The sequence below is a fragment of the Vicugna pacos genome, chromosome 31 (genome assembly GCF_048564905.1).
Source record: "Vicugna pacos chromosome 31, VicPac4, whole genome shotgun sequence".
NCBI classification, from domain to species: Eukaryota; Metazoa; Chordata; class Mammalia; order Artiodactyla; family Camelidae; genus Vicugna; species Vicugna pacos.
In genome coordinates this window covers 25012158-25039799 of record NC_133017.1, presented here as the reverse complement: position 1 = coordinate 25039799, position 27642 = coordinate 25012158, and the positions used below count along the sequence as shown (strand labels likewise).

Genomic DNA, 27642 nt, shown 5'->3' with positions numbered 1-27642 from the left:
TGAAACAAACCTCGGTCCAGTTATCATCGCCCGGGGCCTCTCTGCCTCTCGGAAATCATCAGCTCTGTCAAGGCTCCTCGTTTTTCTGTGACTAAGGTCCTGATTTTACTCTGATAATGTTCGGTGCAATTAGGTGCAGATTATGGGGTCTTTCTCCAGGCAGAGGGCCTGTGGGGTGAGGTGTGATTGGGCTGGGCACAGAGTGGCACTGACCTGCCACTGTGGGTTGTTGTAGTTCATTCATTCATTCATTCATTCATTTATGCATTTATTCATTCAGTTAATTCGTTTTCTTTCCTGTCTCACAGACATTGGGAGATTTCTTGGAGGAAAAGGCAGTGAACCCCAGCGCCTAGCTCCGCCCTCACAGAGTGTGTGGGCTGCCAGGGCAGCCAGTCCGCGGGACTAGCAGGTTTCACCCCACACAACGAGCGTAGGGCTCGGGGACCCTGGGATGCAGAGCCAGGTGCGGTGGCCAGAGAGCTTTCCAGGGAGGAGCTGAGGGAGGGGAGGCTGTGGCTGGGCAGAGGAAACGCCTCTCCAGGGCATCGAGGTGAGGGCCAAAGAGTCCAGTGTGGCTGAGCACGGAGCAGGGTGGGGTCTCCGGGAGGAAGAGGCAGGGGAAGTACACAGAAGCCTTGATGACGCCTTTAAGTCACTTAAAGACGGTGAGTGAGGTCACCACTAAGGGCTGAGGGAACTCTCACAGTACTTAATGGTCTCGGCGCACAGTTAAGATTTTAGTCTTAAAACATCCACCCGGGCACACTGCGGAGGACGGACTAGGGGTGGACGAGCCTGGAGCGGGGCAGCCTGTGTGTAGGGCTTCCGGCAGCTGCGCCAGGAGGGAGGCCACCTGGGCTGGAGGGAGGTGGAGGGAAGTGCGGAGGGACGGGGGCAGAACAACCAGTGTGTGACCCGTTGAGTGCACGGGGGGCCTGGATTGGGCTGGAAGGAGGGAGGCAAAGAGGGGAATCTTTTTGTTTGGGGTTCCGGGTTGCTCTAACCGCGGGGTACAGGGGAGTGATGGGGGCTGGGCAGTGTCCTTTTACATTCACTCTCTCTCTCTCTCTGGGTTCCAACTCCCGCAGAGTCCGAGGGTCTTGGAACAGCAGTGGTGCGAGGGAATGCAACTGGGGGGCTACGGGTCATGCCCCCTGGGTCCGAACACCCGGGCAGCAAGGCCCCGCCTGCGGACACCCCCGAATCCGGACGTGCGCTGCTTTAAGAAGGGAACGGCGTGGATTGCACTGGAAGTTTGTTCTTGGAAGCCAGCCGGGAAAGAGCACATACTGTGTGAGTCTGTTTACATAAAGCACAAAGCAGGCCAAGCTGATCCGCGCGGGTGGGAGTCCGGGGCGCGGCTGTTCTGGGCCCGGTGCCTGGAGGGGCAAGCGGGGCGCTGAGCGCTGCGTTTCTTTATCTGGCGCTGGTTTCACAGGTGCGTCCAGTTTGTGACAAGTCATCAGGCCACGCCCCTCCTCCCACCCTCCTCGCATGCGTACACACACACACACACACACACACACACAGAGCGGCAACAAACACGTTTTTCCAAAGGCCGACTCTGAGCCGTCCCCGCAGACCCCCCGCCCCCCCCGCGTGCTGTCGGCGCGGCGACAGCTGCCGGAACACGGTCCGTGGGGGCCGCGGGGTGACCTGCCCCAGCCGGGAGGCCAGCCCCGCCCCCGCCCCCGCGTGTTTACAGGAGAGGCCCTTGTGGAGCCGGATCCGCAGGTCACGGGTTCAGGCCTCGGAGCCGGACGCGCAGACGCGCTGGCCGCCGGGTTCCCAGCAGGCGCAGGAGGTCACCATCTTTCTGAAAGCCAGGGTCCTCGGGCCGGGTCTCCTCCTCTGGCCGCCCAGCCCGCAGGCGTCCTCAGGGAATCCAGCGAGGGCGGGGTCTGCGGCTCGGAACGGCCGGGCATCATTTGACGACAGCGTACAAAGAGGGACCTCAGAGGGAAACTGTTAGGCAGGTTGAAGCCTCCGAAGAGCCGAGTGTCCGCGGCACATGTCAGGGGCTCCTCCAGGGAGCGCAGGGAAGCTGCCCAGGTGGCCGTGGTCCTGCGCGAGGCCGGAAGGGGGCGCATGTGGATGGGGACGAGCATGCGCAGAGGCCCCCGCCCGCCCCGCGCCGCCAGGACGCCTTTCCCAGCGTGTGATGCCGGAGGCAGCGCGCGTCCCACGGCAGTCGCGCCTCGTGCATCTCAGTGCTGGCCGCATGCGAGGCGGGGGGTGCCTGGCTGGGGGGCCGCATGCGAGGCGGGGGGTGCCTGGCTGGGGGGCCGCATGCGAGGCGGGGGGTGCCTGGCTGGGGGGCCGCATGCGAGGCGCGGGGTGCCTGGCTGGGGGGCTGCGCGGCTCCCCCTACCCCGGACACCCACGCCTATGCCCAGGAGTCCAGGGCTTGACTCTAGGCTCCAGCAAGATCCTGTCACCACCACCTTCGCGGCAGACCTCAGCTCTCCCCACTTCTGGCGTCAGCACTGACTCGGGCTGAACGGGGTTTCATGGATCTGGTTCTGCTCCCGGGCTCCTCCTGCCCCTCCGGGTGGTGGGCCATCGACTGCGGGCAGCGCCCTGGGAGTGGAAGGGCAGTGGTCCCCTCACTTGGTCGCTGAGCACGTTCCAAATCCCAGCTGCTGTCAACTGTGTCCTAGAGAACAGAGGACACAGGGCGGTGCCCTCCTGACCCCAACAGATGCAGTGTAGACGGCAAATAAACCTTGTTGGCTCTGCCGTCGAGGTATTGGGACTGTCACTGCTGCACGACCCAGCTCACCCTAGCATCACATCTTTCTCCTGACCCCCCCACCCCTGCAGCAGCTCCTCCCCGCCTCCTGAGTTCACGTCCACCACCACCACCACCCCCATAGCCCAAGGGGCCTCTCCTTTCTTGAAGGCATCCCTGTTCCCTCTCACACTTAAAATAAAATCCCAGGTCTTAAGTCTGGCCCGGCTGATTCATTCTTCAGCCACTGACCACTGTCTCAGGAATGCCCACCTCCCTGCTCCTCATCTAATCATGGACTCATTTGTGTCCCAGCTCTCAGGCGGGAATACCCTTCCCTCAGCGTTCTGGAAGGTTCTCTCAAATGCCATGTCCTCAGAGGCATGGATGTCTTTGCTCTTACTATTCCCTGCTCTTGAACTGTACCTCTGATCATTCATTGTCTCCTCCACCGTCACATGAACCCAGGATGGTGGCGCAGAGTCTCTAGCCCATTCTGCCCTGTGGGTGTGGGTCCATCGCACCGCCAAGCAGTTCTCCGACACCAGCCGGCTGTCCTCCAGCTCAGCTCCGTTCTGACGCTGTCTGCCCAGAGACAGCCTCAGATCCCACAGGTTTAGAACTTGATCCCCCATGAGCGAACCCTCCCCCCAACTTGAGACACCCATTGTAAGTCCATGTTGTCACCTGGGCTTCTAATTGGCTGGCGATGAATCAGAGGTTCCCACCACTCTCTCCTTGAGCTTAATTAATTTGCAAGAATTACTCATGGAAAGATTCTACTTACTAGATTACTGATTTTATTATAAAAGAATGCAACTCAAGGATGACCAGAGGGAAGAGGGGGTAGGGTGGGGAATGGGAAAAGGGCGAGGGAGCATCCGTGTTCCCTCTGAGGGCACCGCACTCCCCAAATCTCCATGTGTTCACCAGCCCAGAAGCTCTCCAAACCTGCTCCTTCTGGGGTTTTATGGGGTGATTGTTTAAGCCATTGGCCATTGGCAGTTGATCCGACCTCCAGCCCCTCTCCCTTCCCCAGAGGTCAGAGGTCAAGGGGTGGAACTGAAAGTCCCAGCCCTCTTACCAGGTTCTTCTGGTGAATGGTCCCAGCCCCGAGCTGCGGTCCAAAACATGACCTCGTTAACGTAACACAGAAGACATTTCTATGCTTTCATCACTTAGGAAATTCCAAGAGTTCTAGAAGCTCTGTGCCAGAAACAGAGATGAAGACAAGAGCATATATTCCTTGCTGGAAACCACAGTGTCACAGTGGTTGTCCTGTTTGCCGCTCTATCCAGCCCTGCAAAGGCGCTGCACAGAATCTGTCGGTCCCGAGGAGTCTACAGGAGACGTGGTCAGTTCCGTGTGGTCCTGGGGTCAGTGGGCTCAGGGTGTGGAGAATTCCCAGGCTGCTTAGAGAATTTACAGCTGGAGTGACCATGGGCTCAGAATTTATAGCTGGAGTGACCAGGGAGGAGAGCTCTGCTGAGAGCCGGGGGGGCAGAGACCACATGTACGTGAACAGGGAGCTGCAGCAGGATGATCCGTGTGCACAGAAGACCTTGTTCATTTCACTGAATTGTCACAAAACTTTCATCACTCTGCAGAGTTAATGCCCCCCTTCCCCTGACACAGGGAAGAGAATAGGGCGTGGAGAGCATGGGTGGTCCCCGGCCCCACAGATGGTGAACGGGGGCCTGATGTTTGAGACTGGGCCCGCTTCACCTCCGTGTCACTCACTGCCACTGTTCAGTGTGCTGACTCTTGGAAGATACTCAAAGAGCACATCTGAGAAAGGGCTCCCCTGCTCCTTCTCCTGGGATTGAGCACTCCTAGAAGGAGCAAGATGGGAGCCATTTCTCTATGGCTCCTCTGAATGACCTGCCAGCTTCCCCATCAAGCATCATCCACGACGCGCAGCCACTGAGTAGGGCTGATAAAGATGCCAAACTGTCGGTCTCCTTTGTGGGAGGGCGGAGACAGCTTCGGGGGAGTGTACCTGTCTTGACTCCGCATGCAGCCAGGCCGAGGCGTGAGGCAGGTCATCTGCGACAATGCAGAGACCCCAGCCTCACACTGCTCCGCACAGACAGCCTGTCCGTGTGCAGGACCTGCCCCAGGATGCCCAGAGATCGAGCAGGGGAAAACGGGGGTGAGGGGGAGCAAGAGAGGGGCACTGTCCTCTTTCTCCCCATCTTCATGCCTGGGGGGTGCCAGCTGGGTGAACTACTGAGTGTGGGGTGTGTGACTCCAGGTCCTTGATCATCTTGTACATCTCATTCCCTCTTGTCCTCTTTAACAGCAGAGCCACCTCATAGGTTTGGCACTAGGGAGATTCAAACTCTGAGGTCTTGGAGCTTCTGCGTCAATTCCTGCCAAAGACGGCCCAGGTCGCAGAAGGCCCAGTGCTGTCCCAGCGCCGAGGAGACATGGTGCTGATACTAAGCCGAGTGAGGACTGAGGGGGGCGCTCGTGTCTTCAGACTTTTAACTTTCAAGGGTGAGATAATTTGCTTTTGGTCTTCACTTCCTTTGGTCTTTGGATTTGAAGTTTCCAGAGGGTTTAATTTCTCCTTGGGGACTTGACAATGGGAGAAAGATGTTTCCTTAATTTGGGACGTCTCTAGAGTTTTTTCAAATTATTTGGGCAGTTAAGTTTTCTGTTTTATCTTATTAAGGACCCCTGCTGAACTGTATGGAATGATGGAAGTGAACGTAATGGGTATAAGAAAAATAGGTCCAAGAGTAAATGTTCTGTCTTGGGCACAGGGTCATCTTGGAGATCATTTAATTAACAAATTCAGAACCATCTCAGAGTTTGTTGGGGCCGAGATTTTCTTCTGTTTGTGTCATTTGCTGAGGTTGCTCTGTCCGTTTTGGTGACTGCAGGTCGTCCTGTCTGCGTCCGCTGTCTTGGTGTGTGTCTGCCCTGGCCAGCACGACACTGTCTCTTTAAGTCAACTAATTACTGGGCTGAGAATGAGTGGGCCCACTGGACGGCTGGCCTACATCACTTCCTCAGAGTCAGCTTTATCAGCAATCCCTGTGATGCTTTGGCCTCCAAATGCTGAGTCCTCTGACTTTCTTAGATGACTCAGCGCTCATGGCGGGAAATGTGAACGGCATTTATTGGGAGCTTTAGGACAGAACCCAACAGTGTCCGGTCTCAGCTGATTACGCATATCCCCCTTCAAAGAGAAAAACAGAAGCCGCCAGATAGTAAATCCTTCTTCCCCTCAACGCCCAGTGCACATCCCTGTGCAAGCTTCACGGCGTCCCCTCCGTCCCACGTTAGCGCGTGAAGAGCTGCCCGCTCCCTCCCAGAACCGGTCCCAGCTCCACCCCGCCGAACACCTCCAAGCGCCCTGGGTCCCTGTTCCGTTCGCTCTGTCAGATGGAGTCTTGCAGTGAAGCGTAAGCCAGGCCAAGTTCCCCTTGCAGAACAAAAACACGAGCGGAAATGCTATCCTCCGCAGGCGCGGTCTGGCCTCCCACGTTGCATTTACAGGGGATTCTCACAAGAGTCACCCGGAGTTTCTGTCTCTATTTTTGCCTCCCCGTCACTCCTCGGCCTCTCTAATCCAGCTCCGCCCTTACCAGGCCATCACGGCAGCCCTGGCTGAGGGGCCCGACGGCCTCCACGTCGTCGCTGTCGCCTGGCCTGTCGGCAGCATCCTGCACAAACGAGCGCGACCTGCTCCACGCTCAGCCTCCGTGACCCCTTCCCCGGCTCGTCCTCCTGCCCTCCGGCTGCACCGTAACCTTCCCACAGGCTCACCCTCCAACCATCCAACACGGACACTTCTCAGGTCCTTTCCGACGCACGTTGCGTCTCCTGCTCAGATGGAGGAGGCCCTTAGTTTGCTCCCTGACCTCCGTTTCCTCGCTCTCCTTTCCCATTAGGGCTCCGAACTGGCTCACCTAGTAACGTGACTAGGAAGTCAGTTCCAGTTCATCCAAGCCCATCGCGCTAATTCCCTTCTCTTCACATGGGGCTGATTTCATCCACTGAGAGGTGGCGATCCTTCTGCTGGGTGGGTATTGAGCGCGCGTCCAACTTTCTGGTTTGGGAGCAGGAGGCGGCCAGGGCAGTGGCGTGATCGGCCCCGTGCCGAGGTGGGGGCTGGCCTCAGAGCTGTCCTGAAGTGCTGCTCGGGCGAATTGGATGCCCGACGGCATCCTGCACCACCTTCGTCTTGGTCAAGGACTCGTGTGGGCCAGACCGACTGGGAACAAGGGAAGGAGTGGCGTCTTCTCCCTAAGCAGACACGGCTCCGGGGCAGTGGTGAGCAGCCTTGTTATCATCACTCCGTACAACCAGCCACTCTGCTATCAATAGCGGGAGTCATAGTGTTACCGAGTCCAAACTCGTTCCGCTCGCCGCACGACAGGCCAGTAAATTGGGAGGTACGGTGTTGGGGCAAGGAACAATGGCTTTATTTGGAAAGCCAGCAGACCGAGAAGATGGGGGACTAATGTCCTAGAGACCATCTTACCCAAGTCAGAATTCAGGCTCCTTTTATACTAGAAAAAGGAAGGGGGTGTGTTTGGCTGTTGCGCAATTCTTGGTGTCAGAGTCCTTTGCTCTTGCAGCCGTCCCCGTGGGTCGGGTCATGGTGTCCCCGTGAACCTCCAGCAACAAGTGCTAGTCTCTGTGCTGTAACTTTTTGTCTTTATATGACTGGGGAAGTGCTACACCCTTACAGGGCAGAGCCTTGAGAATGGGCTCTCTGTCTATGTCAGGCCATAGACAACAGGCTTTTATAAAAGGTGCAGAACCAGCACGACTGAGCACCGGAGACGGAGCCCACGGAGCACGAGGGTTCGCTCTCTGGCCAGACTGTCCTCAAAGCAGGTGGGAGGGCTGAGCTGGGCTGAGCTCAGCACGTGCTGCTACAAAATTTCTCCCTCTTACCAGCAGCTCGGGTCACTGACCGCAAACGCTCCCCCTCGTGCCGGCTCGGGGGCCGTTTGCTCTCAGCGTAACTGATGAGCCTTGCCGCTTTGTTTTCCTTTGTTTGTTACTGTCAAGCTATAAAAAGGCTCTGGTGGGCATAGGACCCTCCTGTCTGAGATTAAAGCTCCCTTTCTGGTTGCTGACTAGTGGCCAAGTACAGAGAACTATTTTTTAAAACGTGTGATGAAAGGAGGTCCTTTTCCCGTAAGATCAGAACGAACAGCTCCGCTCTTACCCGGTGCAGCGAGCTGACGGGCTTCGGGCGCGGCCGCCTCCACGATCTTCTCCGAGGGCGGGGGAGGCTGTTGTGAGACACGCTTGTGGCTGGTGATGGACGCTCCTTCTGCAGTCACAGAGCTCCATTTTATACACACAGACGCAGAATCGATCATTCCCAGGGAAAGGCGGATGGGTGAGACCTTGAAAAATCCACGGAAATGCGTCCTTCTGCCCGAGGCACCCTCCTCCACGTCACCTGCCCCCACCCCCACCCCCGGAGAAGTTCTGGGTCAAGTGCGAATGCTTCGCTCTGCATTGCCTGTTGCATCACACCCCCTGCCAGCTCATCTCCCTGCGCTGGGCTGTTTCCACTCTCAACTCAGATGCCCACGGTCTTTCGTTCCGGCCGCTGTCCACATTGCAGGGGAGCCCTGACGCCCAGAGCACACAAGAAACAGGCAGCGTCTGAAGGGAGGGAAGGAGGGGAGAGGCCGAGGGGTGCGAACACGAGGAGGTGTTGTTCTGTGAGGTATCACAGGAGTGTCACCTTTCAAACCTCAGATTCAAGGTCACGTCACCAAGTCACCATAGCTAGGGTTTTAGGACCCATGAACCTGAACTTGCGTATCGTGGAGTCATCCCTGCCCGGCCCTCCTGGGTCCACCGTCGGCTCTGGGGATGCCTGGGCCCAGCTGCGCTTTTGGCCACGATGCCCCACTGGACCCCCTTGGCCGCAAGGACTTCATTCTTTAGGTGCCGGTCACTGTGGTCGGAATCGGTGGGAGGAGGGTGTTTCACCTTCTCCATCTCTCGCTGAAATAAATATGGACCGTGTGTGATCACTCCTGGCAGGGAGCCCTGGCTTTGAGAGTTGTCAGCTCCCCAGGAGAGTGAGAAATGAGCTGTAGCAGGCAAGAGACCTGCCAGGTTGGAGCGAAACGTGCATTAACAGGAAGCCTGGTCAGACGCCCTGCTTTCAAAGCCTGCTTCGCCCCCAAAGGACCCATAATGATCAGTAGCAGCAACTCTTTCAATGGACCCTTTCTTTGACATTGCCTCCTCTCGTGACCTTTGCAAAGATGGTCGAGGACGCTGCACCTGCTCCCACCCCCGGCTTGCTTTCTTGCACCCCAAGGGGGCCTCTGTTGAGTACCCTTTTCTTGTGTGAAATCTGCAGCTGGGAAGTGGAGGGCAGTTCAGAGCCAAGTGCCAAAGCTGAGACGCATGGAGAGCCCGCTCCCGCGAGGCCAGCGTGGTGGGCATCGCACAGCCGGAAGAACCATGTGTTGAGGAAGCTGGGGGTCCTAGAGGCGGTGCCTCGCTTGCCCAAGATCACATGACGCGACAGATCCAGGAACAAGCCCAGCTCTTTCGAAACCCAGCCAGTGTTTCCACACTCACTTGCATTTGCGTGGTGCTTTGCATTCCCTGGCAAGTCCACCCAGTGGCCTCATTTGATCCTCAAAGTAACAGTCACAGCGAGGTCAATGCAGACATTCTCACTCCGGCTCCCAGTTCACCTTGCTTCCCTCTACTTGTCTCTGGAGTGGCTCAGGCGCTTTAAGGTGTCTTCGTTCTTTACTGGAGATGAAACAGAACACGGGACGGGCCCCTAAGATGTGTGGAAACCTGTTCTGTTTCATTCCTGCCTCGTGGAGACCCGTGCCAGGGCGACAGTGGTCCTGCCTGGAGCACGTGTGTGCTGGGAACGTGGGGCAGGAGAGAAACGGGCGCTCTGGCCGTCCCCGGGCGTTGGAGACCACACCGGGTCCTCTGAAGCCAACAGAAAGGCCCCCGGTGTCAACTGACACATCCCCGAGCCGAGCGATCATCTCACGTGGCCCGGTCTCACAGAGGAGGGAACTTTTACTCCTGAACCTCGCTTGTGGCTTGTTGGATAAACGTGTATGGCACTAATTTTTCATCAGCCTAAAACTGAAATGACCTTCGGTCCTTGATTTGGAGGAAGTCAAGTCCTGTGACGAAAAGGACAAAGGGAACTTGAGTGCAGTTTAGCACGAAACAGACCAAGGCACGGAAAGACCCCTCCGGGCTCTTACGAAAGCGGGTGGCCTGGATTCGGAGGGCAGAGGAGGGCAGCAGAGGGGCAGGGAGCCAGGAGCGTGCCTGCTCCTCAGAGGGAAAACCAGGAAGCTGGGCCCGGGCCGTTCTCTGCTCCTCTGACATCTGCCACAGAGGCTGCTCCCGACCTGGGGCGAGGGAAGGCGGCGTGCGGCTGTGTCCATTCGGGGTGGCTGCCTGCTGCGAGCGAGGCACGTCCTGAGACTGCACTCGGGAGCCTGCATGACCCTAATACTGAATCTCGATTGAGAGTGCTGGAGAAGCCTGCGATCTGGGCTAGATCTTTCAGTGAGGTGGGAGCATCGTGGGGGCTGCAGATTGAGGGGAGGGGTCTACCTTCCTGATGAAGGTTGGACACTCTGAATGATCAGTTAGTTTAGGAAGGTCGCTGAGGTCCATGCCATGCCTTGTATTTCCTACTGGCTCTTTCTGAGGTCAAGGTGCAGAGGCTGGAGGACCAAGGGGTCCAGTTTTGAGGAGGATCCATATGTGAAGCACCAGGATGAGCTCCGGCTTCTGGCTCGTCTCTTGGCAAGGGGGCTGTCACGGAGCAGTTTCTTCTCTTGAATGAGCTTTGGAAGGAGGTGGCCTGCAGGTACCAGCCAGGCTGTGCTCTGGCTCCGTGCTCTGCGGGGGGAGCAGGTCAAGTGGAACTTTATTACTGTCAGCACAGATCCGTGTTGGGTCTGTGACCTCCATGGCGAGCAGATTCCTGGTGCAAGGTGTGTGTTACCTGAATTCACACTGAGAGCTACATGTGCTCTGTGTGGTCCAGAGCATGCAGGGCCAACCCTGTCTCCAGTCTGTCTTCCAAATTAGATTATTTGGGCTTTTTTTTTTTTTTTGCATGCATGCATTTTTCTCTCCCTCTGTGTTTCTCCATCCTCTTCTGCAGAAAGTTTGAATAAATAAACGTGTGAGCTGCTTCTCTCTCCAGTGGGGGATTATAATCATAGTTTTCATGATGTTGAGAAAAAGTTGAGAATTGCATTGAACGTCACAAAACAAAGCTGGGAAGGCTGGAAAGAGACATTTCTCTTTGCTCTCCCTCTGTCTCTCTCCAGCCATTTGTGTTCATAGTGCTAGGTTAGGAGGTCAGGTTGAACTCGAAATTGGCTTCATTTTAACTCTCCTGTCCCATAATAGCAAATTCCTCATGGGCTCTATTTTAGAATGTGGAGGGTGGAGGACTTGGAGCACACATTTTAGTGTATGATGAACTTCTGGCAAAGGAGCTGCTGCGTCATATTTCTAACAAGTCACCCCAATGTTTCCATTTTAATGATCTCCCCACTCATGATCTGGGAAGCAGTGCTGATAAAATGAATGAGGCTCCACCTTTTTGTTCTCTCTCCTCTAGCCCACGCAAAGCTTCACCCCTTCCTGTAACCTGAAGCTACAGGAGTGTCCCGGATGGGGCCGTCTCTGAGATGCTTCGTGCTTTGTTATCAGAACCCATCGGCAATGCGCTACTTGCTCATCTCTCTAGTTTCCAGCAACCAGCTCCCTGCCGGTCTGCACTCAATCCCCACTTCTGCCACCTGTGACAGGCAGCCTCTAGGCTCGCCCAGTGATCCTCACCCTCTGGTTTCCGCACTTGCGCGTAGCCCCTTCCCTGGGTGGTGGGCAGGACCTCCGGCTTGCTTCTAACAAGGAGAACATGGCAGAAGTGTTGAGATGCCACTTCCGAGATGAGGTTACAAAAGTCAGTGATTTACATCTTGCGCGTGCTCTCTGTCTTCACGGCTTGCCAACTGGACCTGCCAGCAGCCACGTGAGTGATCTCAGAAGCTGGTCCTTCCCAAAGCAAGCCTGGAGGTCACTGCGGCCCAGCCGACACCCTGACTACGACCTGTGTGAGACCCTGAGTCAGAGACACCCCGCAAAGCCGAGCCCTGAATCCTGAGCCACAGGCACAGGGAGGGGACACATGGCTGTTGTTCTCAATCACCGAGCTCCGGAGGAACGCTTTATGCAGGGTAATTACTAGAGCCCCTTACAGATTCTTTTCTCCAACTTCCTGCACAGCACTTCAGAGTTGTCCTGGGGCGGGGCTTTGCTTAAAGCACACACATTTGGCGCTGTCCTCAGAGATGCCAGTTGGGCGGGGGCTCTGAAATCTTCCTTTTTAATAAGCATCCTGGGGCAACTGATGGAGGTTCAAGGAGCAACACTGAGAAACGCTGTCCCGTGGACTTCTGCAACTGCTGTGACCACAGTTATGCCATTCTGAGTGCCAAGGGGGCACAGCAGCTTCATTTGTGGCTGCTGAATTTTTTTTAATTCTTTTTTTTAATTGAAGTATCATTAGGTTACAACGCTGTGTCAGTTTCTGGTGCACAGCATAACGGGTCAGCCATGCGCATACATACATATGTTCGTTTTCATATTCTTTTTTGTTGTAGGTGACTAAAGACATTGAATATAGTTCCCTGTGCTCTACAGAAGAAATTTGTTGTTTATTTACTTTATAGATAGTAGTTAATATCTACAAATCTCAGTTTATCTCTTCCCACCTAATTTTTTCCCCTGGTAACCATAAATTTGTTTTCTGTGTCTGTGAGTCTGTTTCTGCTTTGTAAGTAGGTCCATTTGTCTTTTCATTTTCTTAGAGATAAATGGAAATTTTTATTTTTTAATTGAAGTATAGTTGATGTAAAATATTATGTAAGTAACAGGTGTACAATATAGTGATTCACAATTTTTCAAGGTTATACTCCATTTATATTTATTGTAATAAAATAGTGGCTATATTTCCCTTTTGTATTTTTTAAAAGATTCCACATGTGAGTGATATCATATGGTATTTTTCTTTCTCTTTCTGGGTTACTTCACTTAGAATGACAATCTCCAGGTCCAGCTATGTTGCTGCAAATGGCATTATTTTATGATTTTTTATGGCTGAGTAGTATTCCATTGTATAAATATACCACATCTTCTTTATCCTAAAGTCATCTGTTGATGGACATTTAGGCTGTTTCCATGTCTTGGCTGTTGTATATAGTGCTGCTATGAACATTGGGGTGAATGTATGTTTTCAAATTAGAGTTCCCTCTGGATATATGCCCAGGAATGGGATTGCTGGATCATAGGGGGAGTCTATTTTTAGTTTTTTGAGGAATCTCCATACTGTTTCCCACAGTGGCTGCACCAAAGTACATCCCCACCAGCAGTGCAGGAGGGCTCCCTTTTCTCCACAGCCTTTCCAGCATTTTTCGTTTGTGGACTTTTGAATGATGGCCATTCTGGCTGGTGTGAGGTGATACCTCATGGTAGTTTTGATTTGCATTTCTCTGATAATTAGCGATATTGAGCATTTTTTCATGTGCCTGTTGGCCATGTGTATGTCTTCCTGTTGACCATTTGTAGGTCTTTCTGGAGAGTTCCTTGTTTTGGTCTTCTGCCCGGTGTTGGATTGGATGTTTGTTTTTTTATTATTATGTTGCATGGGCTGTTTACATATTCTGGAAATTAAGCCCTTGTCAGTCTCACCTTCTGCAAATATTTTCTCCCATTCCATAGGTTTTCTTTTTATTTTGCTTATGCCAAAGCTTATAAGTCTAATTAGGTCCCTTTTGATTGTTTTTGCTTTTGCTTCTATTATCTGGCTGTTCAGTATTATCTGTGGAGGGCTCCTGAGCACAGGTGCCATGCCACTTGTCATAGGCTGTGTTTTCTGCAGAAGGCTGCAACCGTATCTCCCATCCCATGTGCTCTTCTGCAAAGTGAACTTGACACTCCCCTGTCCAGAGGTTGAGTCTAATTCCCTTGATCTGGGCTAAACTCATGACTCACCTGTGACCAATAGAATATGGTAGCAGTAATGTTATGTGACTTCCAGTATGAGGCCAGCAAAGCCATGCCTCCTTCTGCCTGGTTCTCTGGGGACCCTAGCTCTACAGGAAGCCAGGATCCATGCAGGAAGTTTGATTTGCCAAGACCACCATGTCAGAGAGGCCATGACACCCTTTAGTTGACAGCTCAGCTCAGCTGTCCCCCAACAGCCACCACCACCTGCCAGCCGTGGGATGAGCCTTCACAAATGGCCAGCCCAGTTAGCCTCAGATGACGTCGGACCCTGACCCCACAAGAGACCCTCTCTTTCCAAACTCCTGACTCAGAAATCACGGTGGCTTTAAGTGTGTAAAGACTCTGACGCACAGCTGTAGTTGAAAACTACTCACGCTGGAACTATAGACAAAAAGGCGTTGTCTTCTGCTCTCAGCTTCGGAGCTAAAGCCATGGGAAGAAGGAATTAGAATCAAACAAAATAATCATGACTTTCTGGGGCTCACAGACAGAGACAGAAGGAGCAAAGGAGAACGAGCCTGGAAGAGAAAAGTCACACTGAGCATGTGGGCTGAGCTTTGTCACGCTCTTGAGCCCCGGGCAGCACATCTAGGTACCGCAACAAGACTTGAGAATCACATGCCGTTCAAGGGAGGGTGAGGGGCCTTGTAAAAGTGGGTGGACCTGTGATGGAGGAGGCAGCTACCACACGGGGAACCTGTTATGCCAAGCAAAGAGAATGCTGGTTTCATCTGGTCCCAGTGGGTGAGCCACCAGCGAATTTAAAACTTGCTTATCTGGGTGGTGTAAGCATCCAATTGTTGTTTACTTTTCTTTCTTTTTTTTTTTTAAGCTGTAACTGCCAATCAACTGAGTGGAAAAAGAACCAAGCTGCAACTCGAGCATTTTCTATTTAAGTCCTTGTGACTCACCCTATGATTGAGCAGAAATTCCTTAAGGCTGGTGCCCTCCCTGTAAACACCTGTCACTTTCCTGGTTTGCAGAGATCTGGGAGGCTAATGAGATCACACGCACGGAATGCACGTGAGCTTCTAAGAGAAAGAAGCCAGATACATTTGAGATACTGTGATCGTCCCCCTCCCCCAGCCCTCTGGAGGTCAGCTTTCTAGCAAACCCAGGGGTTCAGAAGCCAGAAACTTCAAAATAAAGGAACAATCAAGACAGGCATTTGACCGCAGAGAAAGGAGGAGGCACATCCGGCAGCAAGCTAGAGAAAACACAAAACAGGATACGGCTGATCACGTAGGAAATCCCCACGCTCCTTGGAGGGGATGACAGCAAACACCAAGCCACGGTGCGCGGACGTCCAGAAGCCAGTGATGCCACGGGGAGGGATGACAGGAAAGGAAGGAAAGACAGCAGACTGGTGGGCGGTGGCAGCGCTCAGAGGATGCGGGCAGGTGGTTCTGAGAGTGGGGAGGGCGGTCGGGCTGGCTGTGGGCAGACGGAAGCTGGGAAGGAGGAGGGACGGGAACATCAGGGGGTGGGGGGCAACCAGCCTTTCCCAGGCTCAGCCGCCAGACTTTTTTGCAGAAAGTCCTGCAGATCGGGGGGCAGGATCTTCCTCTTGACAATGTGGATGCAGCAGACATTTCTGAGCAGTAGGAGTAAAACCCAGCTGTTCTGGGAGGAGCCCACTGTTTGCCTGCCTGGCTGTCGACTTCAGCGTGTGTGTGGCGGGGAGGAGCCCAGAGGCCAAGTCAGGAGCGGTCAGAAGAGGCCAGTGAGACTAATGGGCGACCAAACAGGACAGCAGCTGCCTGGAGGGCCCTATAAATGCTCCTGGCATTTCGTAGTTTCAGCCGCCTGCTGGACTGAACAGTAGAATTCCCCTATGTCCACACCCCATGACCTCCTGAATCAGGCCACCCTCCTTTGCAAAACAAACATCCCCGTCCTCTGAGGAATCCCAGGACTTTCTCGTGTACTCCTGTCCGCAGCCGAGAGCGCTGGGCCTGGAGTGGAAAGGGAAGTGGTCGCAGCTGGGGATCCTCCCTTGGGGGGGCGTGGCCCTGCCCCCACCTAGCTGGACGTCCTTGGTGCCCCTGCTGGTGACGGGGCTGCAGTCGCGCGGACTTTGCTGCTCAGATCCTGTCCCCTCCCCCTGCCCCCAGTGAGAGGACAGGGGGCCCTCTGTGCGTGCTCCCCAAGGCCCTGCACCTCCTCCTCGCCCACCCCAGTGTTCATGCCCTTCCTCCAGCCAGTGCGGTGCTTCCCAAACTTGGCTGCACGTTGCAATCATCTGGGGAGCCTCTGCCTCACCCACACCCCCCACATCAGGGTTTCTGGGGGTGCGGGCAGGGGGTGGCCTCATTTTCACTCTCCCCAGGTGATCTGGGGGAACCCCTGTATCCACCATCCATGGCCCTGCAGCCTGGCTGGACATTCCGGCTGCCACATTGGTTGTTGGCACACCTTTCGCCACCAACCACCTGAGCGCACCCCTGCTGGCCCACCGCAGGTAATTCAGAAAGGCTGTTCCTCCTGTTCCTGGCCCGTGTCTTCCATGCAGCTTCACATTTGCTTGCATAAATCCCTTGGCGAATTGCTGTTTCCCGGCAATGGCTGTAAGCCCCGGGGGGCAGGACGCGGTGGGGCTTGGTCAGTAGCGTGTCCTCAGCGCTCGTCACAGTGCCCGGCATGCAGTAGGCGGCCCCTCGGTGCTGGACGACTGAAGAGAGACAGGAAGAAACTCCTTACCTTCTGTGACAGCTTGTCTGCTCCCAGACACACACACACCTGTCCCTGCTCCATCCTGAGCGTCACACGCGGAGAGAGGCGCGCAAGTCGGTGCTGGTGTCTTTTCAGACGAAACTGAGTGTCCGGCTTTCCCTGCTGATCAGCTGCGGGGGGCACTTGCTGCAGAGGGAAGGCTGGGAGGGTCGGGGCTTCCTCCCTGACTGCCGGCCCTCGGGGTGAGCTGGTGAGACGCCCTTTGGCATCTGGGGCTCAGGCTGTGTTCTTCCCTCGGGGAGGGGTGGGCACTTCGTCTTTCCTCACCTGTGGGGGGTCGGGGCCTGACCCCCAGGGCGTCCCCTGGGTGCCAGGGCCCAGGGCTCTGCATCCCCTCCGGATGCACACGTGCTTTGTCCTCCCCACACGTCCCAGCGCGTCAGACCCGGCAGGCTGGCGGTGGGCCTTAATTTGCCCCCCGCCCCCCACTTTTCCCCTCAGAGGCAACTGAAGTTCACCTTTTCCATTTTTTGGAGTGTTTCAGGTCATCTTTTGGGAATACGACATTCACAGACTCAGCAAAGGACATTTTCAAGTGTTTATTTTATAATTCTTGATCTGTATTCAAAATATTTGGCTTCTGACACCAACTGATACCCCTTCTTACAACACTTTCTGTTATCTGGGTATTAGTCGTTCAGACAACAAATGATAAAAAATTACAAATGCATATTATGTATTGCATCTTTTAAAATCATGATGGACAGAAAGCTCCTCACTATGATCTTAGCTCCTTTTGGGAATAAATCAACTATGTTAAGCAGTAATGTTAAAACATAGGTGAGATTAAACCGGCAGGTCACCCCGAGCCTGTGGAGGGTGGCATCCTCTTTTCCGAGCCCTGGTCCTGAACAGGCAGGTTTTGGCCATTTCTGCTGTTTCCTAACAGAAGGCCCACCTCCTCCCTTGGGAGCGCCTCTACCCCTCCCTGCAAAGGTCTGCACGTCCACACGTGGCCGTCTATCGGCTGTCGCTTTGCTCCAGAGCCTGGGACATACCGGGAGCGGGAATTCAGAAGGCGCGTGCTCCAGACAGCCAAGAGCCCTCATGGCACGGTGAAGCCTGCAAAGCCAGGGTGACCGTGGTGAGGAGGCCACAAAGCCGGGACGGCAGAGGACGAAGGTGGCACCTCGTCCTACAGGAGAGAGAGCCTCGCAGGGGGAGCTCACCGGGCTGGGGAGAGAGGACCAGCCCACGGGGAGGCGTGGGACCGAGAGGACCGGACGGAGGAGAAGGGTCAGGTCCCAGGCACCCAGCACGCTCGGCGGGGATTTTGGAGTTTATCTTGCAGGCCAGACGCCTTAAATTCTTTTTCCTTTTTTTTCAATTGAGGTGTCATCAGGTTATGACGTTGCGTCAGTTTCTGGCGCACAGCACAACATGTCAGTCACCCACCGACAAACATTCCTTTTCATCTTCTTTTCATTATAGGCTGCTACAAGACATTGAATATAGCTTAACAACCGAGTGAAACTTTGTTTTAGATGACGACACATGCAGAGGTCCAATGTGTGAAACAGGGGCCGAGCAGCTTGGATGGAAAGATGGGGTGCGGGTCCCGAGCCTTTGCCTCCCTCCCTGGCCCCCTCACAGGTGGCAGGTCTACCCCACTCTGCAGGGCATGGTTTGAAACCCACAAGAGCGTGTCCCCCCCAAGGTCAGGGCAGGTCTGACTCGGGCTGGAGCAGCAGCCCTCTCTCCTGCCTCGCTGGTCTGCCTGGTCCTGCCTCCTCCCCCAGGCGCGCATTCCCCGCGCTGCAGAGAGGCTGACACGGCTGGCTGTCCCGTTGCCCCCTCCCTTTTGCTGTCAGCAATGGAGCGGGTGCTACCTGCCTCCTGGCGCCCCTGTGATAACAAAGCGCGATGCCGGGCAGACACCGCCGCAGCCCTTGTCCTTCCTAGAGGCAGACGTCGTGCTGCTGGGTGGCGGCGGCGGCGGGTGCACATGGCGGGGAAAGCCGTCTGAGAAGCGCACAGCTGCACACAGGCAAGACAGCAGGACCACACAGGGGCCCGCTTAGCTGCATTTTCCTCCTTCCTCTTCCTAATGAAATGAGATTCCTCAGTCACTTCTGGGAGGAAACTCCCGCCTCCACCCACTCACATCCCTGGTCGTGCCGCCCGGAGCTGGTTTTCTGTTTGTGCTTGCAAAGGTGGGCCAGTTCCGGGAGAGCCATACAACAGCGTAGACGACGTGTCACAAGTGGAGAATCAGACCCTGAAAGCTAAAATACCACATTTATGTCCTACGAGAGAGAGCAGGTAGCAGAGGCGGGTGACGGGGCAGAGACACAGGACACGTGTCCTTGTTTCCCGCAAAAACGAACAGGACACGAAGAGAAGCGATGCTCTCTGCGTCTGCTGGAAAGCAGAGAGGCGCGTGAAAGATCTCCACGCCGCGGGCGGTGTAAGGCTGGACACCACGAAGGAAGGAACAAGAGCAAAGGCCCTAGATTGCTGCAGGATGATTAGGGTGTGGTGCTGGGGGGACCCGGAGCACAGGCTTTTGAGGGGCTGCCGAGGGTTTGCTGGGGGAGGCTTGTGGACAAGCGGGTCGCCTGTTAGATGGGGGCAGAGGACATAGAGCAAGTGGCCTCTGGCTGTTCTGGGTTCAGCCTTGTGTCTGATGCCCCCCGCGTGGCTCTCCCCACGTGCTTGCAGGAGAAAGCTGGGTGTACACCTCCACTCGCCCCGACGTGTGCTAAGACGTTGGGTTTGCTATGGGTTCTGCGGCTCAGATCCCCTTTCTGCAGGATTCTTCATGATGAGAAGCCACAAACAGGTTCCAGAGTGTGGTACCAACAGATCTACCAGCCAAGTCCCAAAGCCTCAGCCCCCGAAACCAAGGCTCTGTTGGACTCTTGCTCTGTGAGCTCTGAAGTTTATCCAACACTCTTTCAAACATTTGATCATGAAAGAGAGAGTCAAGAGCATTGGCTCCTGGGGGTTACCAAGTGTGAACTTTCCTGACCTGAATCCCCCGGCTGCCACGCTCTCCCCGCTCAAGGGCAGAGAGGAACCAGGTAGGCAAGAACAGAACTGCTGGCGTTCTCTGCCATCCTTTCTCTGTTCACATCGCAAAGCGTTTCTATGATCATTCAAAACACTTTTCCCAAGAGTGTTTAACGTGAAGCAGATTTCTTTGTGTAACAGACAGGAAGGACGCCGCCTGACGGCTCTTTAACCCAAGGATCGTGGAGGAACCGGGTACCGCGCGCCACTCCGGGTCTACCTGCACACGGAAGGTCTGCCGTGAACGCCTTCACGGTGGTGCCTGTGTTAATCTGTGCTCCAGGGTCTGACAAACTCTGACTCATTTTGTTCCAGTACTTCTTCATTACTGGATGAGAGGTTAATGCAAAAAGTAAAAACTTAACCGCACGGAAAGGGTTCTTGAAGAAATGTCACCTTTAATAAAAATGCCGTCATTTGGAAGAATGGCAGGGAGGGGACAGAGGACTCTGTAATACCCAGTGAGTGGCATTTAGATTGGAGGCCAGCCTTCCCAGCATCCTCAGCTGAATCCAGCATCTCTTTAGGCGAGGGAAATATCTGAAACTGGGGGTTTCTTGCGTTTTTTTTTTGCAGGAAAAAAGCAAGACAGTTGTGCTTGTTTTAGCCTAGATCATTGCTTTTCAAAACTTGCCTTTGTAAATGCTTTAGATCAGGGCATTCTGACTTCAGTCCTCTGGGCATCTTGTCAAAATGCAGAGGATTGTTCCCCAGGTCTGGGGAGCGGCCTGCGAGCCCGCGTATCTAACGAGCCCCCAGGATCCACGGGCCACATCTAACTCGTGTAACCCTCATAACAGAACTCGGGGTTACATACTGTTACCTTCTTTTCTTTTTCAGAAAAGGCAACTGAGCCACTGGGTCTTTAAGGAAATTGCCTGTGGTTTTACAGGAGCAGGTCCCAGGCTGGATTCAAACCAGCTGGTCCCCCAGAGGGACCTGATCCTCCTCCCACCTGGCATGGCTGTTGGGCCAGAACAGGTGGGGGCAGGGGTGGGACTGACTGGCCCTGTGGCCCCCTCCCCCGGTGTCGGCCGCATCCCACGGGGAGCTGAGCTACAGTCCCATGTGCCTTCTCAGGGAAGTTGTCGGCAGGGTGAGGAGGGAGCTGAGTTTCTCCCCTCCTACCCATGCGTGAAGAGAAGGTCCGGAGGGAATCTGGACTTGCTGCTGGTCCCTGCAATGCCCCTCAACAGAGGGTGACCTGCTAACAGATGATTAAAGACATACGGAGTCGCACGAAACCTCAAATATCCGGGGCCAGGTTTTACTTTTTCCAAGTTAATGGAAACAGTGCTTTATTAAGTCACTTTCAATATCAGAAAAGTAAATCTCAGAGTAATTCTCTTTACAACAAATATATACTGCCAGTGTTTTGGCCACCTGAACTTAAAGACCCTTTATCATAAAATACGTGGCTTTAAAATTTACTCCAATTGAATTTATAAGCCCTATGACTTTCCTACATTCACATACCAAAAAGGGCAGTGAAATTAGCAAATGACTGTATAAATGATTTATAATTTTCAGTTTGTGGTTTCTGCAAGCAGAGCACAAACCTGGCACGTGGATTCCTTAGCTTATCAGTTGCAGTGGGCAATGCAACAAAATACAAAATATATGCACACATGTGCATTGGTGAGCATTCATTTCTACCTACGAGATGGCAGCTAAACGTTAAATTTCAATACTGACATGTAACTGTCCTGAAAGCAATTAACATGATGTCATCATATGCCATCAGGGCAACTTTTTCCCCCTGAAAAAACCAAAGTCAAAACTGTTATCTGTCAACTTTCACATGAAATGTGAAGTGGAGATAAAAAATAAAGTCTGTCCATTTACACATTTGCAATCAGTATACACAGGGTTTTGATTTTTGTTATATTGAGGGAAAAAGCTCAGTGGCTCTTTGGCGTTGAGAGAACACAACTGAAAATCCCCTGTCACACCAAGAGCAAGGAAAACCACAGCTTGAATGAGAAACGACCGTCAGCAGACACCGGCACCGAGATGAAGCGGATGTTGAGAGCATCTGGTAAGGATTTCAAAGCAGCTATGATCAAACTGCTTCAGCCAGCAACTCTGAATTCTCTTGAAACAAACTGAAATATTTTGTCAGCAAAAAAATAGATGCCATAAAAAAGAATCCTATGAGAAGTATAGAAAGAACTACATTACCATCCCAAAATAAACCCAAACCAAAATAAACCTCCAGCCAACAAAGAGCAGCTTACAGGATGGGCTCAGGAGAAGGAGGATGACAAAGACGAGATTGCTGAACTTGACAGAGTCTGACAGTTTGGACCCAAGCAGAGAGAAAATAAACTAGGGGAGGGAAAAAGACAGAACCATCTCAGGGACCAGTGAGCCATGAAGACAAAACCTAACACTGGTATCATCAGAGCCCCAGGAGGGGAGAGAGAGTGAGAGGGAAAAACGTATTTGAATGGCTGGAAGCTTCCTAAACTTGGCAAATAGGATAAATCCAAAGACATCCACTCCAGGACTGTTCATGATTAAACATACGTGAGTGTGTTTGGATGGAGTCGTCTGGTGGATGGAGCGTCCAGGAGGGCTGTGTGACAGAGGGGCACACACCACGCAGGGACACGGCCCCTCAGGGACTCCTAGTGAGGCTTCCTGCTTTTCAGATTAGGTCCTGGGCTACAAGGTCAGATAGAAGGTGGCAGGTTAGCGAGGGAGGTAGACTCATTGGCAGTCGACCGCCGTGCGTACCTGATGATTGCTCTGCCCCAAGCTGCTCCAGTGAGTCCTGCCTGGACTTTGACAAAGCGCTCCTACCCTGCGCGTCTGTAAAATGGGTGTACAAGCTCCTGTGCTCTCGGAGTGCAAGGCACAATTAATATATAGAAGGTGGTTGTGTAGACACTTTTTTTTTTCCATTTGAAAGACTTGGAGCCAGGCTCTCCCTGCTTTCGTGAAGCTCCCTGATTTTGTGACTGCTGACTCCTGGTGATGACCTGCTCCCCGGCGTGGGGACTCCGTGCTGTGAATGCAAGGATGCTTCAAAAAAGTGATCGTATTCTGTCTACTGCAAAAAAAAAAAATGCACAGCCTAACAGTTGAGAGTGATGTTTTATTGGGTGAAATTTCTGAGGACTCGAGCCTGGGAGGCAGCTTCTCAGATAGCTAGCTGTAAGAGACTGCTCCCGAGGGGCGAGGGAGGAGCCAGGATACACAGGCATTTTTGCAGCGAAGACCAGCAAGCGGGAACATCAGGAGGTCACTGTTAAAGAAGACCAGGCATCTCAAATGAAGGCATTTAGCACTTTTTTACATACGGGAAGTTGCAAAGGTCTGGGCCCATTGAAATCATTCCTTTGACATGCACCGTAGCCCTCTAGGGCCAGTGTCCTGTTCCTTCCCATCCTGCGTCCCCTCCGGGGCACCCTTGGGGGCGGCTGCAGAGGCCAGGCTGCCTGCTCGTCTGCACCCTGAGTTCCCTCCGCTCACTGTCGGGGGGAGGCAGACTTGATGGCTGCAGCATCCTTTGCTTACTGATACGTCAGGTGACATTTTTCATTCACAGCTCCTACAGCTTGGCAGGTACAGGAAGGCCAGGCTCATCGCACGTGTTCTGGGTTTCTCGGCATGTCTTTGAAAGTATTTAGTGATAAATTACCTCCTGAAGGAGACTGTCTTTTCCCTGAAAGAGCTCTAAAATAATGCCTGGACAACCTCGGAGTGTCATAGACCATATAAATCATTTCCACCCCTGAATCCTTTCCTGTCCACCAGCTCACAGCTGAATTGCTTTCTAGTGAGTTTGAAGCCAACAGAAACTTAGACTTCAGTGTTTTACTGTTCCTGTGTTAGAGTTGTGCAATCATCCATATTTACTCATCCATCTTCCCATTTTACCTGTGAGACAGGTGAAACAGTGCGACCAGGACAGTAGGGCTGTGGGACTCGGCAAGCCCCAGAGAGAGCTCTCCCAGAGCATCTGACAGTCGTCCCATCGTGGGGCAGGAGGTGGGGTGAGGACTGGCGTGGGGAGAGATCCAAGCAATTCCTCAGGCACTTCCAGCTCTCAGGAGCGGGCAGAGTGGCTCCCGAAGCCTGCCGGCAGCTCTCCAGCAGAGACTCAGAGGGATGCTGGGGGCCACAGCAGGAGCCAGGATGCCCAACACGGTAAAGGACGGAAGGGGCCACCAACCTATTACAGCAACCCTGGGTGCCCGCCTGGGGAGTTATCTGAGCAAGCCAGGTTTCCTGGTCTTGTATTTGGCTATTTTGTCATTCTGTATTTCTTCCCCATCCTCACCTGCTGCCCCTTTGGTCCATCACTATCCCGTTCCTTCACCTCTGCATGCCCAGAGCCTCAGTGTCTAGTTCTTCTGCGCACACCTTCTCTTTTCCCCTTCCCGGGGCAGCTAACGCTCCCCTCTCTCCCCAGAGTGCATTTCCTCAGTGCGCTGCCTGAGTCCCATCTTTTCTTACCTTCTCTCTCGTTTCAGACCGTCTGTCTCTATGGGATCATCCTCAGCGTCTTAAAAGCACTTCAGGACCTCCCACCCCAAAGATAACAACCTTCCCCAACGTACGGCTTCTGCAGCTGCTCCAGGTCCAGGCGCCGCTCACACAGGACGCTTTCCTATTCTATTCCTGGGCCGCCACGTGGATTCTGTAGCCATGAGTCAATCATGTTTAAAACCCACTGTTTTTCCTCGCCCTTCGGCTGAACCATCTGAACTCCTAAGATGGACCTCTGAGGCTTGGCATGACCTCGTCCACCTGCCCCCCACCCCACATCAGAGCCCCTTCCCCTGTGTCTACTACGGTCCAGCCTGCCCCTCTGTGAGCGTGGGAAGACCCCAAGCCCTCTCTGCTTTAGGACTTGCGTGCATTTGCTGTGCAGAAATGTTCTTCCTCACGCTGTCCATCTGGATGTTAACGACACTCGTATAAAGGGGAAGGCCATCCAAACCCAGGAGCATATATATATCCTTGCATGGCGTTTGCCTAAAGCCATGTCGACGGAAAGGCATTTGGTCTTTTGCCAGAGATTGAGCGGAAGACGGATAAAACCCCGGAAGACACCGTCTCTCCTCGGCTGTGGCTGGGATCCACCTGCTTCCCTGTTATTTACCACTGAGGTGTTCACAGTTCTTTAACACTCTGGCGGCTGTTAAGGTCGTGTGTAGAGAGACTTTGTTTAGGGAAAGTAAGATTAGCCAACATTGATCTGACATTGACCCTGCTTGTCTGATGAGCTCTTCTCTGCCGGCGGCTAGCTGCTGTAACGGACCGCGCCAAACTGCACGCGCTCGGCGCCATGCCAGGTACCTCTCACCCACGGCGCAGTCCTGTGTGGGGTCGGAGGGGATTCTCGGCTCCACGCAGTCACTCAGGAATCCAGGCTCCTGCTAGCTTGGTGCCTGGAATTTTCCCCACCCACCTGGCGGGTGGGAGAAAACAGCAGGGGTCACATGCCGACTTCATAGGCGGGCAGGCGGGGACCGTCACCTCTGCTTCCACCCCACTGGCCAGAATTCAGCCACGTGGTCTCGTGCGATGCCGAGGGAAGCTGCTGAACACCACGCAGGTTTGTGTCAGGAAGAAAGGAGAGCGCAGGCACCGGTGGGAATTAGCCGTTTTCGCCCCATCAGCTTAGTCTCCCAGGTCTAGAACACGCGCGTGTAATTCAGACGTGTCAACAAGCAGGCAGGGAAACGAAGGCAGATGCTAACACACAGTCCAAAGCCAAAACTGTCTGGAGAAAGAAACCTTGGCTCCAGAAGTGGTTTTCAAGCTAATCTATGTGAGCAGGGGTCTGTCGTGACCAGTCCCCAGCCGCCAGTCAGGCAGCCCTGGGCCCGCAGCTGCGTCGCTCTGCCGCTGAGCGGTGCGCACAGCAGTGCACTTACTCACGCGGTGCAGTTGCGGGCCTGCCCTGAATCGGGTCCATCTGCTCCAGGGGCATCACCGTGCCACCAGCCTCCCCCCGTGTGAGAGACAGGTGCCAAGCCAAAGAGGGCTGGTTGGGACATCTGCTCTTTTGAGAAGTCCTTCGGGTCGTCCCACAGCCCCAGCAGACCTTCCCTTTTTGCTTTTCCCAACAATAGAAGAAAGGATGCTTCCAGACACTTCTGGCTGCCACAGCTGGGCTGTCTCTCCAAGGGCCAGGGACACCCCCGAGGCGGAGCTGAACACATGCCCTTCCAAAAACTCTGCTGGGACTGTCTTGGAGGAAGCCACGGTTTCCAAGGGGACAAAGGGACCCGCAGAAGCAGAAGATGCATCCAAATGATGCCTAGATAAGCCTGGGCCATCCCCAGGGGAGGCCAGCTCGGAGAGAGAGGCAGCTTTGCATGGGGGGCAGATGCCCAGAAAAGAAAACGGAGGGCGAGCCGGCTCCTCTCCAGATGGGCGGCAGAGAGCAGGGGTTCCAGTGAGGAGACAGGGCTGGCCGGACTGGCATGTCCCCCCTCCACCTTGATGAGCCGCGTGATGCTGGGAAAGTGGCTGGGCTCACTCTGGACGGTAAGGAGGACTCGGAAAAGGCTTGGGCAGACATCTGTCACCCACGGGGGCATCTGTGGTGCCTACGGATGCCTTCAGCAGTGGTGACTTACTGAGTGAGACCCACGCACAACCTGGCTGTGCCTGGACACCGCAGCGCCCCCTCCCTGCGAGCTGCCCGCACACGCACATCTAGACCTGTGCCGACCAGCACTGCAGTCACTGGCCACACGTGGCCACTTGTATTGCATTTAAATTTGTTAAAGTAAACTTAGCCTGAAAATTGAGTTCCTCCAGGCTCAATAGACACACGTGGCTGGTGGCTACCGTGCTGGCGGTCACCGATGCAGGATGTTTCCAGCTTCACAGAGAGCTCTGCTGGAGAGCACTGACCCAGACAGAAACAGATTGTCTTCTTTTGGGGGGGGGTTAGATTTATTCATTAGTCCACTTACTTATTTATTTAATGGAGGCGCTGGGGATTGAACGCAGGACCTTGTGCACGTCCAGGATGCACTCTGCCCCTGAGCTGTACCCTTCCCCACCCCGACAGAAACAAACGGACAGAGAGGTGTCGCTCACCTGCCTGCCCACCTGAGTCAGGTGGGCGCCTTTCCAGACAGAACACCGTGGGCAGGTGAGGGGGGAGCCACCTCTACCCCATGGTCACAGGCGGGGAGGAGCCCCGGAAACTCCGACAAATTGGAGACAGGTGCTGGCAGCTGGGACAGACGCTCGATGTGCCCTTGGCAACGTCTTAGCCGATTTTGGGGCGCACGGGGGGGTGCCAGCCGGCAGGCCGTAGCCCGGGCCGCGGGAAGGAGACTTGAGACGGAGTCTGTCCCAGGGGCTGGCCGGTGTGTTGCCGGGGTTTAACCTGCCACAGTGGCTCAAAATGTGAAGTCACCACCAAAATGCAAAGCACTCCCGGCCCGCACTTGCCAACGACAGACTCGGCTGAAAACGGGGCTTCCACCTCCCAGAAAGGCCCTTTGCGGTTCCTTTGGCGTCGCATCCTTTGCGCAACGCCTCAGATTCCAGATACCTGAAGACGTTGCCTCCTGTTGAAGCAGAGAGACGGGGGGCACAGGATCTTCTCGAAGAGACACAGAAGGGTGAGGCCTGGCGGGAGAACGGACGGCAGCCACAGTAACAGACAATACCAGCAGTAACCACAGTCACAGGTCACGGAGCAAAAGCAGCCCACGGCGAGGAGGCCTGCAAGTCAGAGATGTGTCTAGGCCTTCTGAGCCGAGAGCAGCGCCCGGGGTGGGGGGAGCCTCCTGTTCCACAGGCAAGGAAAAGGAAACAGGCAGCTTAGGTGACTCGCTCAGGGCCGCACAGCCGCTGAGAACCAGAGCTGGATTCGAATGGGAGCTGAGCACCTGTCTGCCTGCTCTCTGGCCTGAGCTGTAATCTCCCGCCCCGCAGGTTGTCCGGGAGGCGGTCACTTCCCTGACAGGCGCGCGGTCTCTCTGGTTGACCAGGAGTATCTGTAATATCAATGTATTCTATACGCTTTCATGTGTGTATCAGCAGGCATAAGCTATCGGCCTGCTGCCTTTTTTTCTTTTCTTCAGCCTAAAGTGTTTTGGGAAGGAAAAATAAGT

At 54.3% G+C, this 27642-nt stretch overlaps 1 long non-coding RNA gene across 8 annotated transcripts; it reads left to right on the top strand.

Annotated features, from left to right (window-relative positions):
* Positions 1–407: 407 nt before the first annotated feature.
* LOC140690580 (uncharacterized) lies at positions 408–24855 on the top strand. 8 transcript variants are annotated; one of them, XR_012065896.1, is made up of 6 exons: positions 408–668; positions 1092–1296; positions 3917–4088; positions 5040–5233; positions 11352–14393; positions 14634–17197. It is a non-coding gene; the product is annotated as an uncharacterized lncRNA (long non-coding RNA). The 8 variants fall into 8 exon arrangements; XR_012065890.1 differs by having other exon boundaries at positions 5037–5233; positions 11352–11970; XR_012065889.1 differs by having other exon boundaries at positions 5037–5233.
* Positions 24856–27642: the final 2787 nt, after the last annotated feature.